Genomic DNA, 13,158 nt, shown 5'->3' on the forward strand with positions numbered 1-13,158 from the left:
ACCAGTATAAAAGTCACGATTCACCCAAGAACATACACACAGCAACCCAATGACCGTCACCCACGACACCAGATTACATTGTCAATACACAAAACACAACAAATGTCAATACAGTGTTGTGTAACGTGTCCCAACATGTCAGTGGAGGAGTTGGGGGGTAGTGGGGGGGAGTCTGTCTACTGTCCTACTCGAAGTGATGGATGTCCTGCGAGGATGGCGTGTAATTGGTCGCTGTCTTCAATCTATCAAGTATTGGGTGGTTTGAGGAGTAGAGTGGTGTAAGGATTAGGTGTTTTTTTAAAAGACCTCGGTTGGCGCGGTGGCTGGGTAAACCGGCTGTCGCGTAACGTCTAGCGGGTTTGACTCTTTGTGTGATCTACAAATTGTTGTTTCGGGTCTGAGTGTCATGTGTATGTGAACTTGTATGTTTGTAAACGCACCTAGAACACGGGATAAAATCCTAGCGTGAGGCAAGATATTAAAAAGAAAAATGTCATTCAAATTGGCAACAAAGAGAGACTTATGTTAATTTTTCTTTGCATTAATTAAAATACCAACATTATACAAAACACCAGTTTTTCTTTTCAATACATTGCCACTCCACAATCATAATAGCTGTCAAAAAAGCCCGCACGTCTGTTTATAAAAATTCAATCGTATCATTGCTGGTTCAGTAGGCAGGCGATGTCAAACCATCAGAGTAATCCCGGCAATGTATATCAAAATAGGCGACGTTCACACGCCACTGACTACCCGACCTAATTGCCCAGTGGACAGTATTTTGTCCTATTTTTTCTGTAGGCCATGCGTTACTTTAAAGGTGATTTCTATTTATAAATGGGAGAGGTGTGACTAAGAGTTTGTTTATAGATTTACTAATTGCTGTTTAGCAAAAATGGACCTTATAGGTGCCTTTTGTTGTAGTTCGATTTTGTTTTTTGTGCAAAGGATTTAAGACACAAAATTCTTAAAAATAAGTCGAAGTTGAATTTAGTTCAAAAGCACAACTATACTGGTCAACTTAAACCCCTCCAGAAATGGCAGCAATAAGTTCAGATTTGTCCTAGAAAGTGTAGAAATCAAAAGAAAGTAATTAAGGTCCCTGAAATCGTTAGTATTCTTGCTGACATAAATCTAAGACAGGCGCTGAACAATAGAACAATGGTTCTATAAATAAAACGCAGGTCGATGCGAGCTAAAAGCATTATTTTAAACGGATTGAAGGTTGCACTCCGCGCTCTTAGCGGTGCGCTGTGCAGACGAGCGGGCGATACGTGGCGTTTGGACGCGGCAAGTTTCAAACTGATTTGGGAAAGTGCGTATGTTTATAAAGATTGTTATATACACGTATTAGAGAAATTAAGTCATAATAGTGTTTGTGTTTGTGGTTCTTTACAATACAATGTGGTAAGTTACAAGGCAGATAAGAGTTGCTCCATATGAAGTAAGTAATATTCAATCGAATAGCAACTGTTTGGTTCGGTAGATGACATGCCAAAATTTTAAATTATTGAAATCCAAATAACACTTTTCAATAAATAAATCTCTATTTATAAAATCTTCGTTAGTTTTACTAAGTACGGCTGAACCGATTTGGCAAATTTTGGTTTTTAAATATTTTTCGAAATTCCAAGGCAGGTTCAAAATGTCGAGAAAAAAATATTTAAGGCGATGTGAAGTTTGCCGGATCAGCTAATAAAAAATAAAAGAGCAACACGTCTAAAGTTTCCAAGATGGCAGCCCGCCAGCACCCGCTCGTCTGCACCAGCTCATCGCATTACCACTAACTAGATTGGCTGCGCTCGTGTGGGCTGAGATATGAGCAGAGTTCTCCCGGATTGTGCTCGAATTATATTATCTGCTCAATTCTCTACCACTCCTGTATGCTCGATACTTTTAGGCTTGTTATTGAGACATTTGAAGAGGGCTTTGAGTCCCTTTGACATTTATAGGGCCTGTTCCGTTGACAACAATATTCAAATGTTCTTAATCTTTTGATGTTTTGGATTTTGTATGTGTTGCTTTCGTTTCCATTGGAGTGTTTTGCAGATTTTTAATTATAATAGCAAATAATGATTTGTTGTATTTGAGTCATGCATAACGCAATTTTAATCCCATAGTACATATTGAGCCGTGTCTCTTTTATGGAATAGGTGGCAAACGTGCAGACGTATCACCTGATGGTAAGCGATCAGCATCAACAACACCAGAGGAGTCAAAATCCTTTGTTAATGTCTATACTGCGTCATAAATTCTTTCCAAATGGATTGAAGTAATAAGTTAATTTAATTTAATTTATTTAAGACAGCAGAAATATATCCTGCAGAGTAATGAATGTCTGGTTACATTGCTGATCACATCTCTCGGACTCGAGCCGTGCGTGTGTGCGTGGTCGTACTTTCATTAAAAATGAAACTAAAATTGAAGTTACAAAACAAGATACCATATGTCCTTGCTTCTAAAAAGAATACCTTGCAACATGTTCTGGAATAGTTCAAAAATAGTAACGCAAGCAGAAATAAACTAGTTTGAGATCCCGTGCCCACCCGGCCGGCAAATACGATCTCGCACTCGCTGGAAGTGCATAGCATTCAGAAATGCAACACCATTTTATATGAGGATGTATTAAATTAAATTGTCTTCGTTTCCAATTCCAAGTGGAAATATTTTTTGGTTGCTTGAAATATGTCACGATTTTGTTTCTTGTGATTGTGTGTGGGGATTTTAGCTACGTAAGGCTGTGTAACTGACGCATGTTCTAATTAGGTTTTAGGTTCAGAAATTGTCTGCGATGCTTGGATGGATGGGTGGATGAAAGGATAGTATAGGTTTAGCAAAGATTTGTCCTTCTTTTTAAAGGTACAAGCCGGTAAACGAGCAGACGGATAACCTGAAAGTAAGTATTAGCCGCCGCTCTTGGACACCTGAAATACAAGTGCGTTTTGGGGGTTAGGAATTTAAGGGTTATTGGGGAATCGGGGATAGGTTAGACTGGGAAACTCAATCTCACTTTCATACAACGCAAACGTTTCACATCGGTTTTATGTGAGGCTATGGTGGTTGTGGAAGCATGGCTCTCTCACATTTATTCTGATAACTTTTAACTTTCCTTTCTTCTTTTTATGGTATTGTGTAAACAACATGGCCTTCGCAAAATATTACACATGGTATAATAATGTTACGCTAAAATTCTTTGTCATTACCTAGAAACCAAAGTCTGAATAACAGTATTTAATTTTCTTTGGTTCCAAAACGAATCCTCATTTAGCTGGTTGCAAGCAAGCTAGTTGGAGGAAATTTTCAGTTAAATTGTAAGAGAATAGTAGTTATTGCGCCATGTTGGAAAGGTGCCAGGCAGAGGTATACAGCTGACGAGCCAACCGCTCCGCACTCAAGAACAACTTTGACCATAAATTGTGGAATGCAGTACAAAATCTTGTTTATTTCGGAATTTATTCTCGAGTTTTTAGTTGCTTTAAGTGAGGGCTTGTTTAAATTGTAATGGTATTAGGTTTTATGAAGTCGGTTTTTAATGGTACAAGGAGGAGGAGTATTGCAGTTTCTTTTAAGGTCAGCATTGGTATTTAGATTGTGTAAGTGAGTTCTTTTTGCAAAACCGTGTAAGAGACGAAAATAATTATACTTATTGAAAAGTTGTCGTAGTTAGTTTATATCATTACAATTTGAAGGACACATAAAGTGGAACAATATAATATGAATGAACAGTCCTATTCAAGTGAGCAAAAGGAGAATAAATCGTTTTTTTTAAAGGAATCACAAAAGTAATATTGCGTACCTCGGGACGTTTTATTAAAAAAAGGCAATCGCTAATGTAATAGTGTGGAAATCGCGTAAGTTACCTAAAACCTTTGCCTAAGCCTGGAAATACTATGCTGAAAATCGTATCAAAATCACAGAACAAGACAAACGAAGAACCTTCCTTTTTTGAAGTCGGTTAAAAATAATTATGAACAAAGACTAACTATAAACTCCAAAACTGAATACCAAAGCAAAACTTGACCAACGACAAATGTTGAACAATAAAAAGTAATAAAACTTGGCTCGCCTAACGCCAGCGATGACGTAACAAAACTAATATATTTTATAGTCTGTGCACTTAAAACTTTCTGTTTCGCAGTAAAGTAGTTTAAAAGGCACCTTTTCTTGTGACGCGACGCCTAAAACTTAATAAATCCTTGACTCGACTCACCAACTCTTTGGTTCTCGCCAACTTATCGAATTGCCTCATCAATACAAAGTTTTTGAATCCAATTACTAAGTTTGAGGCGAACGAGGGACCACTGTTACTAGACCCCCAAAATAGCAGCGCTCAGGGCTGCCAGAATGGCCTTTTAGACGGTTTTTTTTTTAAATTGATGTTATGCAATCTATCGTTGTAGCTTTTGTCTTGGAACGATGGTTGCTGCTTTTTTAGGAATTGTGTTTTTGCTTTGTCTTGTTAAACATGTTGTGCCATCTGGTTTTCTCTATAAAATTTTGATGTAATTGGTTGGAATTTTATTTTGTACTAATAGTCTACACGGCTGTTTGTCTTCTCCCGCATTGGGCGAGGCGAGAGGGAGTGTCAGACTCTTACTGACTAAAAACCACTCCGTTCCTACTCCTGCTTTTCAAGCCGGAGCTCTGGTAAACCGCCTAGTCAGTCCGCAGCTCCGCAACTGATTTTACTCTAGTTTTTCATAATTTTATGGCGTTTTACCACTTCTTTACTACTTTTCGGGCGCAAATTTTCAAATGCGTTCTGAATTTATAAAAATATGGCTATCCAATTTCCTAGACCTACCATCCCTATCTCAGTACCAGCTCATTCTTTCCCAGCCCATGACGTCACAGCCCAACTTACACCGGTGCTGACTTGACCGTTTTTGTTCGCGTTCCAGACCGTCATTAGACAATTGTTTTCCACCATGACGCGGTGTTTTGTCTCCAGCAAAGTTGGGCGATGTAATTAAAAAAGATACCAGTCATATTTGTGTTTTTCGAAAACAAAACGATACTGTTTTGTTTTACTTTTATGGAGCGTTAAGCGTGAAAAAGTTGGAGCAATTAGTCATTTGTGCATTGGTTAGATTTTTTATTTAACAATAACGTTTTCAGAGTAAAACGTTTGTATTCCTGGAAGAGCTATACAACGTGTAACAAAAAGGGGGTATACATATCAATTGCACGGCTTCTAGATAACATAACAAACGATACGGTAAGGGTTTTTTAAACTCATGTTTTCATGGTGCCAAGTTATGAATTTTTCAAATCGCGCCGCCGCGTGATTCAAAATTAGGTAGACAGGTACTAGGCGATCAGATTGACAGAAGAAATGTTTCGTAATATTAGCGAGTGATTCCTGTAGTGTTGTGACAAGTTTGTATGATTTAAAATCAAGAACCATGCGATACCAAGTATTTGGTACATTTTTTAAAACGTATTTTAAGCTGAATCTTCGTGTAGAGACTCTATTCAACCTGTATTCATCAGCGCTTCTTGATGTATATGGGTATTTTGTTACACGTTGTAGAGGTTTAAATGTTTTTTTAAGTAGGAATGACCTCTCCCGCCTTGGGCGAGGCAAGAAGGAGTGTCAGACTCTAATTGACTAAAATCTACCCTGTTCCTACACTTGCTTCGAGCCGGAGCTCCGGTAGACCCAGTGAAAAAGTTTACGATACATAGGTTTTAAGATAAATGACAATTAATAATATAATGGTTTTCACGTGTCTATAACTGTCACCTAAACGTACAAGATAGGGGTTACTTAACGTGGTACATGGTACGTGGTACACTAAGTAAATATTGGAGAAAACGTCCATTAATCTATTGTTGTACACCGCTTACACAAGTACTAAGCATTTGTATGAAGATTGTGTTGTTTGCAAGTGTAAGAGCATAATAATTATAAACACCTACCTTAGTACCGTTTGTGTCCCAACCTGTGTGTGTGTATGTGTGTGGTTTGAGTGGGAACAGTAATTATATTAGCGCATTGTGTTAATACACGGCTGTGGCTAATTGAGTGCGCGATAATTAATCAATAACCTGCTAGATGGAGATATTCATGTCTCAGTACAATCAGACAATAGCACTGGGTCTGCTCACTAACAAAGGATGAGGTTTAGGTGGCTTATAACATTTTGGTGATTCAAGTAGACGAGAGATGAAAAATGTTGGTTCGGTCATTGAGCAAATACTTCTTAAACAAGGAAAGTACATGTACCAAACTGGAGTAAGGAGAGGAGCTAGGTGGACCTACGATCAGAGTCGTGAGTTGTTATAGAATGTATAGGGTGAAATGTTGATTGGCATGGAAAATGGCGAAACTGGTATGTAAGAGTCGTAGTAAATGACGGTCGATTGTCTGTCTCTGCCTACCCTATGGGGGACATGCGTGAAGTTATGTATGTATGTAACGAAGGGGCAAATCAGACGTCATGTCAGTCATTGAAACGTATGAATACACTCTAATTACTGTTCTGAATCACAAATAAACAAGATTTTAAACAATAAAAAACCAAAAACGATTGACAAAAAAATCTTTTTACGACTGAACATTTCAGTGTTTCGCAATCTGAAGCCGCGTCAGTGAGGGGAGGTATTTAATTTGTGTCACATTAATTATACAGCGGGGAAACCGGCAGTACGGTAACTTTGCCTGAGATCCGGCGCCGGCTGCCGGCTGAGGAACCGTGCCGGCTGCGAGCTCAATTCTACATTATTTACCTTCATTTTATATGACTTTACAGTTTCGGTAAATATCGTTAAGGAGCGTGGAATTTGGGATTGAGATTTTAAATGTGGAAAATATGAGAGAAAAGGCCAGGCTTAACTGGCATACTATAGGACCAGAATAAGCTTCTAACAGCGAGTTTACCCGCGTTCCCATGGGATAAAAAGTAACCTGTGTAATTCCAGATTATAATCAGCCGCTGTTCCAAATTTCATCTCGATCCCTTCAGCCGTTTCGACGTGGTTACTCAACAAACATACACACAAACAAATATTAATGTTTAAATTTGATAGAATGTGCTTTCTGCCTCCATCATCAGTCTCATGGAAAAAGGACATGAATTTATGAAGATATAAATCTAGAATAACGTTTATGCCATTAGTTTAGGGGAGCTCGTTTAAACCACAAAAACATTGAAAATAATTTAAAATTCAAAACAAAACGAACCTTTTTACAAAAGATTTATAGTTGAAGTTAGATTAAAATAAAAATACATTAAACAACATAGAATAAATTTAATATATTTGAAGTGGTATCAAGTACAGAGATTGTATCAAGTCTAAAAAAGTGTGATCCATCTCAATTTATATTCTAGATAAAAGTTAGTACTTAGATAGAACACGGCTTCGTTGAATTACAACATTAAATGGATTGCCTGACATTTCACGTGAGATAAAAAAAAAGAAACAAAACCCCAGAGTACCTCCTTCTAAGTACCTTTTTTTGAATTCGGTAACCATGCCTATAGTTGTACAAAGAGGTAAACAGAGCTACACTCACATTTCACCAAGTTGGCTAGACAGAATTATAATAGTGAGCGAGTCTTTTGCTATAGTTCCTAATTCCAATTTGCACGGTTAGCGCGGTGGTTGAGCAACCGGCTGCTAAGTAACGATTCGATTTCCGCACGGAGCCAATTTCTGTGTGTTTGTGTGACACACTATTCTGCGCTACACAGGAGAAAATCCTAGCGTGGGGCAACGATTAATTATTTAAAAAAAAAACATCTTTCCGCTACTCTTGAAAACCACGAGTGAGTGAACTCTTGAGAACTACCAACAAGGCAATCAAGACTACCTATTTCTGAAAACGTTGTATAATCCTAATATATCCCTGATTTTTACAAAAGTTAGCGAACCTGAGGCCTCAGTAATATATTTAACTAAACCAACAAAACCGAAAAAAAAATTCCCGTAAATATTACAAATACAAACAACAGCGTACTACACAATAGACGAAACAAAACTCATAAACGCACGAAACAACTGAATGGCCACCAAACGTTTAATAACAGAAGCAATCATTCAGAGCCACGCTGACGCCATGTTAAAAAAAAGAATACATTGATATTATACCATTCCTCTAGTACATAACCTCTTCCTAACACTGATTGCCTAGTCGTCGCAAGAGCGACTGCTGGACAAGAGGTTTCAGGTTCGATTGTCGGGACGGGCAAAGTATCACTGGGCTATTTTTGGTTTATTAGATATTAGACTTCATGCTACCACAGAAATTTTCTATTTCTCAGTGGTAGCATGGAGTCTGGAATTGTGCCCAGTATATGGCAATAGGCTCACCCCCTATTACATGGGACTTATAACACAAATGGTGAAAAGTGGGTGTACATTGTATAGCGGTATTACGTGCTGTAATGTGCACCTCTGCCTACCCCTACGGGCATAAAAGGTGTGACGTTAAGAAAACCTTAATACAAACTAAATGATTGTATATTCGGGTATTTAAAAAAATAAAATATATAATTGGGTTTGTCATCCAGACTCTCACTGATTCAGTTTTTTAGAGGACCAACGAGTAGACGGATTACCTCACTTAGTGGTACCAAAGTGATCGGCGCCGCTATTGTAACCCCACGACATCGTAAGTGTCCAATTTTTCGAAATGGCATGTTACATTAATCAGTAGAGCTTCTATAGCATCTAGATATCAGACATAAAACAGGTATCAGGGCGCTTTGTGCTTTTGCACCAGAGATGTGCTATGCTACGTTGCTGTGTATGCGTTTGGCTTCCACCAATCATATTCATTGGTACATGTAGCTTAGCACTGGTGGAAATGGACTCAGCTAAGCTATGTGATGCGTGCTATGGATGGCTACTATCGATACATTGCATACTCAAGTTGCGCATCTTCCTCGCACAGTTACATAGCTTAGTATCAGTTCAAACGGTCACATAATTTTACAGCTTACCTATTACATCTTCGAAGCATAGCTACATAGCACACATCTGGTGGTGATACTAACATAGTAATCTGCTCTGTGAAATTCGAGAGATATGAGGTTAATTGTGTTGTTGTGAAAAAGCACCCTCATTGTAGTAGATAAGGTACCTCTACCTACATTACATAAATGCCCATTTTCCACCACTCACACATCACTATCTACTAGACAACCGTTAACCGTGTCGTTGACATACCAATTAGGAATAGTTGAACCGAAGTGAAGGCTGTTTAGTTCCCAAAAACTCGGCCCAGATTACTCCTAACTCGGATCTAACGTGCGCATGACCTGAGCGTGTATCGCCGGCTTTTAATTTTCCGAGTCACCGGCCCAGCGGCCATGTTGTGTTTTTTCAATAAAACATTGTCGAGTGGTACTAGTACTAGTTATTGTTTGGTTGGATTTTTTTATAGTGGTAAAATGGTGTTGCTGTGTATTGGTTTTTGGGAGTGTTTGGTGGTTTATTTATTATCTGAAAATGTAATTGTACTTTTGAGCCATAATGTTCTTATTTGTAGTCGTATACACTATTATAAGGCTTTTTTAAGCGGCATGATTGTCGCTTCATAGAGGTGTTCTGTACCCTTAGTATGAGTTTGCTTAACGTTAAATGAAAACGAAACGAGGGTACTGTCGGAGCACTGATTGGCTGGCGTGAATGAATCAACTAATCAGAGCGCTGACCTAACTCTCATTTCATGTCTGTTTAACGTAAAACAAACTCGTACTAAGTCCTCTGGTGTCTTTTCTTAAACCAAATATACAGGGTGTAAGCGGAACGCTCCCAAACGTCGCAAACAGGTGATGGTAAAAAACGTGTATTATTTAAAAAAATAAAGAATTCAATGTTTATTTTAAGTAATAATAGTTGTAATCTAATGCTGAATTTTAATATAGCATGAATAATACAAACACAAAACCGATTAAAATTATAAAAACATAAACAATTTGTGGCGTTTTTCGGGAGCGTTCCGCTTACACCCTGTATAAACGTCTGTTTATGCAAAGACAAAAAAAACTAAGGGATTCAAACGAAATTGCAAAGACAGATTAATCACTACAGTTAATCAAAACTAAATTAAGAAAAATAAAACAGTTAATCACAACTAAATTAAGAAAAATATGAACCAAAAGATAAGGACATAAGTTTCAACAAATCAAGACTTGATTCACTTAGCCTTAGCCAACTAAGATAGGTTTGTTATTTACCTTTTATCACAACAAAACATTACAGTTTTACACCAGTTGTAAGTAGGTACTTAACCACCACTCCGCCCGTGCCGTGCTAGTTGTTGGCGTTTCCTAGGCTGACACCGACTCCAAAAATAACAATAATTGTACCTACTTACATTATAATGTGTGTGATGAGTTAGTAAAGTTAGTTGATCTATGAAGTTGTTGAAAAATACGCAATTATTTCTTTTACTTTTTAGTGCATATTAATTTGTTTTGGAATATGTATTTATTTTTTGAAGTCGGTTTTTTTTTTGTTAAAATTGTTTTTTATTTCTTGATTTTTAGTGAATAACTTATTTGAGTATGGGTCGACCTATTAAACGCGCTGCTCATATGAGACAGCACCATTTAAATGAATAATATTAATATCTATCCATATTGACGCATAATTACATTACATATTTTCAAATGTATATTAACCTGATACCCCTACTTATGATCTGCTGAGCCGACAGCTAACAGTAACCTGTTCATAAGCTACATACATAGTCAGTTGTCAAACACACAAACAGATTAGATACCCACATAGGTATACAGTCATGTAACTCAGACAGCACATCAAGCATTTTTTTTTTTTTTGAGGGGGGAAAATCATCCAATGACTTCTCTCGTCTTGGGCGAGGCGAGAGGGAGTGTCAGACTCTTACTGACTAAAAACCACCCCGTTCCTACTCCTGTTTTTCGAACCAGAGCCCCGGTAAACCCGCTAGGTAGTCCGCAGCTCTGGATCAGGCATCAGCCCTACTGGGCCCCATCTGTGGTGGTCTGATGGCTCTTTGAGCCGCGCGCGGAACGCGACGCGCCGCACGCACGAGTCTGGATCTGGTCGGGCGGCGAGCTACCCTTGCTCGCCGTCCGCAGACCCGCACTTACGGTGGCCGGAGATCGTCGCGCGATCCCCGACGCCCGGAGTGTCTCTCGCGACGGCTGGGGCGTGAGGTTCGTTCCCTCAGGCGCCCCGCCTCCTCCTTAGCTAGCATGACTGCTTCGCAGAAGGAGGAGACGGCATCCCAGTCCCCCTCGCTCCGCACCATGGCTTGTATCAGTGCCGGACGCGAGAGGGCGCCGTCGCCGATCACATCCCTGAGGACACGGCGGTGCTCAGCCCACGCAGGGCAGACCGCAAGCGTATGTTCCACCGTGTCCTCCGGGCGGTCTTCGCAATGATGACACCCGGGCGTTTCCTCCCGCCCAATCAGAAACAGGAACCTACTGAAACTCCCATGTCCGGTAAGCACCTGTGTCAGGCGGTAGGTGAGCACGCCGTGGCGCCTCTCCAGCCACTCCTCAAAGAAGGGACTTACCGCTGCAATGACAGCGAGCCCAGCCCTCGGTTGCGACAGTCGCTGCTGCCATTCCGCCATGAGATCGCGCCGGAGCTCATCCCGCCACGCACTAATCTATTGCGGCAGTGGAGTTTCGCCCCGGCGACGCACGTCGGCGCGCAAACTAAAGACGCACGCGAGCACCTTCGCCTCCAAATTCCACGGCGGGAGTCCGGCAAGGAGGTTAGCCGTATCTCCGGAGATCGTGCGATATCCGCGGATCACTCGAATGGCCATGACCCTCTGGGATGTGAGCAGCACCCGAGCTGGCCGCCGCATCAGGTTCGGCGCCCACACAGGGGCTCTGTAGAGGGCCATGGACCGCACGATCCCCGCGTACAACCTCCGGCAGGAGGCATTTAGCCCCCGAGGTTGGGCAGGAGCCGCTTAAGCGCAGCCCCCTTCCGTTCCAACTTAGGAGCCAAATGTCGGAAATGCTCCACGAAGTTCCATCGACTGTCGAAAACGAGTCCTAGGTACTTCCCCTCCTGCCGTTATTTGGGACGCATCGGGAGGTGGCGCGTTCCCGCGGCCATGAAAGCACATGGCCTCAGACTTGTGGAGCGCCACCTCGAGTTCCAATTGCCGGATCCTTGCAACGACTCCTTGCGCATCAAGCTACCCATCATTCTATACCAGATATGCTACTATCTGTCCTGAATTTTATGGCTACTGAGAAAGATAAGCTAGTATGCATCACTTCAACGTAAACGCAGAGCTCATTCTGCTCATTTTTAAGGAGTTCCCTGGATTATCTTCCCCATTTATGGTCAGACTTTAAAAACAATTATATGGAACCACACTGCCATCGTACTCTTTCAAACACAAAAAGAATTTCACAAATCGGACTATAACTGCTAGAGATATGCATTTGTCAAACACAAACAGATTAGGTACCTACATATACATGTAAATCAGACAGCACATCAAGCTACCCATCATTCTATACCAGATATGCTACCATCTGTCCTGAATTTTATGGTTACTCAGAAAGATAAGCTAATATACATCACTTAAACTCAAACGCAGAGCACATTCTGTTCATTTTTGAGGAGTTCCCTGGATTATCTTGCTCATTTATGGTCAAACTTTAAAAAATATATATGGGACCACACTGACATCGTACTCTTTCAAACACAAAAAGAATTTCTCAAATCGGTCTATAACTGCCGGAGATATCGATTAACATACATAAAAAAAAGTTTTTGTTAATTATCTCAAAAAGTGCTGAACCAATTTCGATAAAATTTTAATGGAACAATGTCTGATGTAAGACCTACGAAATACAACAATTATCATCCAAATCAGTTCATAAACGACACAGTTATTCCCGAACAGAAATAGTAAATGTTTGTATTGATATTTGTTTTTGTTAATTATCTCAAAAAGTGCTGAACCAATTTTGATAAAATTTTAATGGGACCACCTCTGGTATAAGACCTACCAAATACAAAAAGAATCATCAAAATCGGTTCATAAACGACAAAGTTATCCGCGAACAAACATGTTAAAAAAAGCATATATACGGTCGAATTGAGAACCTCCTCCTTTTTTTTGAAGTCGGTTAATAAACCGAAGAATTTACAACAAAAAGTTAAAGATCTCGACATGTTGACGAC

General features: G+C 39.9%; 1 protein-coding gene across 2 annotated transcripts in view; it reads right to left on the reverse strand.

The window, feature by feature from the left end:
* LOC118277080 (dipeptidyl aminopeptidase-like protein 6) overlaps window positions 1-13,158 on the reverse strand; it is a 262,572-nt gene that overhangs the window by 39,781 nt on the left and 209,633 nt on the right. The gene's annotated exons all lie outside the window — the stretch shown is intronic.

This window comes from Spodoptera frugiperda, chromosome 10 (assembly GCF_023101765.2).
Source record: "Spodoptera frugiperda isolate SF20-4 chromosome 10, AGI-APGP_CSIRO_Sfru_2.0, whole genome shotgun sequence".
In the NCBI taxonomy this organism is placed as follows: domain Eukaryota; kingdom Metazoa; phylum Arthropoda; class Insecta; order Lepidoptera; family Noctuidae; genus Spodoptera; species Spodoptera frugiperda.